This window comes from Etheostoma cragini, chromosome 22 (genome assembly GCF_013103735.1).
Source record: "Etheostoma cragini isolate CJK2018 chromosome 22, CSU_Ecrag_1.0, whole genome shotgun sequence".
Taxonomy (NCBI): Eukaryota; Metazoa; Chordata; class Actinopteri; order Perciformes; family Percidae; genus Etheostoma; species Etheostoma cragini.
In genome coordinates, this window is record NC_048428.1 from 19,967,244 (window position 1) to 19,973,264 (window position 6,021).

Below are 6,021 nucleotides of genomic sequence, written 5' to 3' on the forward strand. Positions count from 1 at the left end.
CCCCCCCCCCCCCCCCCCCCTGTCAGGTCCCCTGAGCACTGGGGGATCTTCATCATCAAGCAGATTAGTGCTAACTAGCAAGCACCCAACCCCTAAACCCCCCAATGACACACATACGCACAGAGCCGGTGGTGTGTGCTGTGGTCACCGGGGATAGTCTAATCGGAGAGACACTTAGAGACACTTGTCCGGAGCTCATGTGCTTGCAGATCCTTTAAGGTCCCAACTGAAATTAGAGAACGTCTTGCTCTTTGCTGTCAGAAGTGAGTTAATTAATCTTTTCTTGGAAAGGATTAATCCAGTAATGTCCTGTGAAAGGTTGGGGCTGCTGTGCAGCGGGGTGAAAGGTGGGATCCATTATTCCTGTTTGACTGACATCTGCGCCAGGAAGGGGAACTAACGTTAACAAACAAAACAGTGAATTGCAAGCTGCATCGTGTGTGTTGCCGTTACACAGCTGTAGACATCTGACCATTCCTGCTATATTTTACTACAATTTTAAAATAAAATGTTTTGATTGGCCACTGTTGCAATGCAAACTAGTTCCCTATTTACATAATTAGGCACCCAATGGCAACTCTACCAGCTGTTGATTTTTATTTGTCGCTTTTGGGTAGCAATTTTATTTCATTTTTTTGTTCTTCAAGGGAGGCCCCAAGGCATGTCATTTACACAGCAGATCTATTGAAGTGGGAAAAAAACCCGTTTTGCTTTCAGCTCAACTTGAAAGGTGGTGCAATAGTGTTTAGATGGTTTATGTGCGCATTCATTCTTGTTTAGGTTTGGTGTAAGACATATTCCAGGAAAACCATCCATGGCGTTCAGATGTGTTCACGCATGTAAGGGGTAGTTTTAAAAGTTACAATTTGAGTGTTAATGGCGGACGTACTTAGAACCTGGTTAACTGTAGATTTCTAATTTGGGAACATTTTGTTTTTTTTGGGAACAGTTAATTTTGGGAACATGACAGCCAACAAATTCAGTCAATCTTGTATGGGAAATAACATTAAAGCTCTATTAACAAGATTCCACAGGTAAGCATGATTTATTTGCTCAATTTAGGTGAGTTTAGGCCTCACCTCTCCATTGTTTTTATATAAGTACCCATATATCAATATGTGTGGTGTTCATAAGTATTTAGAGTATAGACTTAAGGCCAGGTCTAGTTAATGGTCAGTGGGGGTTTTGGTATTTCGTTTGAAGTAAGTATGACGGGAGATAAGGAGCGTGGCTAAGGTTAGTCCATGGTAAAAGGTAATGGCCGGTTGATATAGGAGTCAAGGGTCCAGTTGTGTGTGTGTGTGTGTGTGTGTGTGTGTGTGTGTGTGTGTGTGTGTGTGTGTGTGTGTGTGTGTGTGTGTGTGTGTGTGTGTGTGTGTGTGTGTGTGTGTGTGTGTGTGTGTGTGTGTGTGTGTGTGTTTCTGCGTGTGTGTGTGTGTGTTTCTGCGTGTGTGTTGGCTATGAAATTGATGAGGAAGAACATGCGCCGGGGGAAAGAGTCTGGGGTGGGGGTTTAGGGGAATCCAGTTGGGACAGGAGGCATCAGCTGGTTCCTGCTAATACCCATAACCTCTAAAAGAGAGAGAGAGCTAGTAAAGAAATCCAACACCTCCCCCATCCCGCTGTTCCCAACAGAGTTCAGTACAAAGAAAGAATTACATCAGCGAAACATCAAAACTTTACGGGTTTCTCTGAAGTATGGCAGTTGTCGCTGACAGTGACCTAAATTCCCTTATTTTCTTGTTTTGCATGATTTAATTCACTGCTGCTTGCCTTACTTGGTCATGCAGAACACAGAGATGTCATCTTGCATCTCCCTGGCACATTCAGGAGCAACCACCAGCTCTAACCTTTAAAATTAGACCTTGATATGGTGAGGGAATCAAAGGTGGCACACATCACTCTATGGAAAAGGTTATTGAGGCATTAGCATTTAGGCCTCTCTATATTTCATTTTGACTGTCTTGAAGATGGACAGGAGACAGTGGGTGAAAAAAAATCCCTTTGGTTCATTCCCTTCGCTTAAACTTACTTTTTTTAAAGAGAAAACCTATGGTACAGTCTTAATCTCGATTGTACAGACTATAATGCAATCTTCTTCAATTACCTGTAAAGAAATGCATGACTGACTTTCAGGTTAGGGGTAGGGTGGCTCGGCAGCGACCACTTCATCTGAAGATGGGGAACAGCACATTTAAATAATCATGGTGGAATTTCACATTGACTACTCCCACAGTTGGCCTAAACCAGTTTGCCATCATTCTATTTGCACTGTCAGCAGAAAGTAAAAAAATAAAATAAAATGAAAAAATAAATAAAATGAATATAAATAATCTCAGCTTCTCAGAGGAAGAAAGCAGGGTGGGAAAAAAGGAATACTGAATTGGGTGTAAACGACTCTTTTCAAAAAACATGACTCAACAGCTGAAAGCTGTATTTGAATGTAGCTATGCAACATTTTATACACTCAGCAGTCCTGGCTGACAACCCTGCTCCCAGATCAACTCTGTCCAGATGGCATGGCGTGGCCCTAGAGGACTCCATTTTTAATCCTCTTGGCACACGCTCAGCTAAGCAAGAGGTGGAACGGATGCTCAGAGTCAGGCGTCAATCAGGGCATTTCAGACTTGCCAACTGCTGTATGGGACACTTGCTTTGGCATCAGTCCATACAAAGGATTGACTGACATTTAATCAAAGGTCATGATATGTTGCAGGGCGGTCATGTAGGCGCACTGCCTATAGGATGGAGGTTCCAGCTGTGAAATGGTAAATGGTCTGCACTGTACATAGCACACTTACCTTTTCATACAAAGTGCTTTACAATGTGCCTCTCAGTCACAAAGACAATCATCATCTTCTGGAACAGAAACAGAAAATATCAGCTTGATGCCTCAGAACTCATTTTTTAAAATAATAGTAAACCGTGAAGTAGAAGAAGTAGAATAAGAAGGAAAAAGAGATGTTCCGATACCGCTACCAGCATCGGTATCGCCTCCGATACTGCCTAAAACGCTGGTATCAATATTGGGAAGTACCGGAGTTTATGCACCGATCTGAAACCATTTAATGTAGCCCAAAAGAAAAATCCACATTGAAGTAGTTTATTGATTGATTATTGATAGATAGATACTTTAGTAATCCCGAAGGACATTTTAGGCATTCAGTAGCAAGACAACCATAACGCAACAAACACATACACATTCATAACAATAAAAATAAAAATGACTCACAGAAATGCAATGACCATGATAAGGTGAGATACTATGGTAGACTTTGTAATGATGATAGTGCAAAAGTGTACAGTGCAGGGATTGATAAAATATTAACTATGACTATAAAATATAAACATAATAACCTGTAAAGTTTACAGTTATAAAGTTATAAGATGTAAATGTTATGTTTATGTGTATTATAACTGACTGTCAAACGGGGTGATACGTTCTGCAGGCGTTTGTTTGTTCATGATTCCCAAAAGGTTTAACCTGAGCCAGACCAACAATTCATTTCAATTTATTTATAGTATCAATTCATAACGAGTTACCTCGAGACACTTTACAGATAGAGTAGGTCTAGGCGAGGAAAAAGTCCTTTTAGGCAGAAACCTCGAATACACCCAGGCTCTTGGTTGGGGGTGTGATGAAGAAGGGTAATAACAGTCACAGTAAAAGATTATGGGACAGTGACTAACAATAGTTGTTTGTAGTAGTTCATGACATAGCACGGCACTGCACGAGATATCCTATCACATCCATAGAGGGATAGTAGTATACAGTTGTTAAAACTTACAAAAATATATGACCCACAGGTATCAGTACTCGGTATCGGCCGATACACAAGTTCGGGGAACCGGGAAGCAAAAAATGATATTGGACCATCTCTAGAAGGAAATGGAACGATTAACTCAGAAAAGTCCCCAAATGTGAGAATTTCCTCCCAAATAACCGTTAATGTTCTGAAACTAATCATAGTCACACAACTGTTATTTGTGTTATCTCAATGCAATTGAAAATTGCTTTGTTTTGTCCATATTATTTTGATTTATGATTGCAGTTATTCAATAACGTAGTAAAAGAGATGAGATCTATTGGTTTGTTTGAACTTAAAACGCTTTTTTTGCAGACTTTGTAGAACAAGCATCGGCTAAAAGGAAGACTTTGCTTCAATGATTCTCTGTCTGGAAGTGACATTCCTTGTTATTTTTAATATTTTTATTTTTCACTTTTATTTTTCTGTGGTTTTGTTGTGTGTATGAGATGATTGGCTCTAGTTGGCCAGTGTGTGGGTTGCACTGTTGTGTTTTTCAGCTGTTGTTTGCTGGTATATTTCATTTGTTATTTTTTCCCAAACTGGAGTTGGTTGTGTGTGGACATTTTTCTGGAAGCTCTGGAGTTAACTACTGTTGTAATGGTGTCATGTAGTTGCGTGTTCAATGGGACACTTAGTGGCATGACACGTTTATAACAAATATCAATCAATCATACAGATGAGTTTCAAAACATCTGTATATGTTCAATAGGAAATGAGGGATTTTGTTTAAAGATGAATAATGAAGGTGAAGTGGTCAATAAAAGAACAATTAATAATAACTTCAATCTGACATATTGGGTTTCACATGACAAAGCCATACCCATATATTTTATTCATACATTGAAATACATCTTATGAATATCAAGACATGGCATTGAATTGTGTGTGGATTGTCAATAACCTAAGGGAGTATTTCCACTGAAAACTAATGCACAGTAATAATTCAGAATTAATTACAACTGTAATTGGCCTCCAGAGGAGTGCAATTTCTCATCTTTCATTTCTTTAAAAATAATTTTGGCCAACTATAGAAGCTATTGGAAAGGAGCGAGGTACATCAAATATGAAAGAAATGGAAAAGGGAGGAAAAGTGTGTATCCAGCTCATCTGTATATTTTACCAAAATGCCGTCTTTAACCCTCTGGCAGAAGACTCAGCTTTAACCATTCATTTGTACCTAATGTTTTTTTTTAAATTAATTTTATTAAACATTTTTATTGCCCCTTGCGTTTATTTTAGGTTTATTAGGCACTTGTGAGAGCGTACACATTTTGGATTGAGGCATTTTTCTTCATGATTCATTGTGGTGTAACTGGCTGGTGTTTACGTGTGGATCAGCTGTGCAGAACATCAAGTTAGGTTGTAATATTATAAGTAAACATGTTTCAGTAAACCTCCATTAATCCTCATATGTGGGCTGACTTTTTGAGGCATGTGGAGAAGAGAAATGTATGTATCTGAAATATTCATGTTTTACTCATTATTTTCCTGAAGCATGACTGGGGATGGGTGGGGGGGTTTGGATGGATGGGGATGTGTTGCAGGACAACAAGGACCCAGGTGTAGTTCTTATTAGCGGCTAAGTTAATGGAATCACCAGACTGCCTCTCTCCGGCTGATGCACCTCAAGACAAGACTGGCCTGTCCTGAGGGAGGTCTGGGCCAGGAGTGGGCATCTGGAGCTCCGGTCTGCCGCCTCCTCTCCGACCTACTGCAATTACGAGCAGGAGAGACACAGGGCATTACCCTGTAACCAATACACCACATCTGTGGATCACAGTTTCTCTTTGTGGTGTTCTTTTTTTGTACCTTGTTATTTGAATGACCTTAGACATAAACCATTGTAATAAATTGGTAGGAATACATCTAAAATAATAATTATTTCATATTGTTACTATGCTTTATTATGATTGAATGTTGCACCTAACCTGGTAGGATTTGCATCAAGTTTTCATGTTTAGTGGCCAAAAGAATATATGTCCTGTATGGATTTATCACAATTCTATTTTCTCCAGATATCACATTGTTGGTATTACCAGGATGTGTTGACATACATTTCCCCTCCTAATGAAGAAATAATGACCCGTTGATTCATAATGCATTGGTATTACAATCTATGTTAAGCTAGGGACAAGAGGAACATTTCATACATAATGGGATCAGTTAGGCCTGCACAATTAATCACTATAAAATTGGGGTTCTCGATTCACCC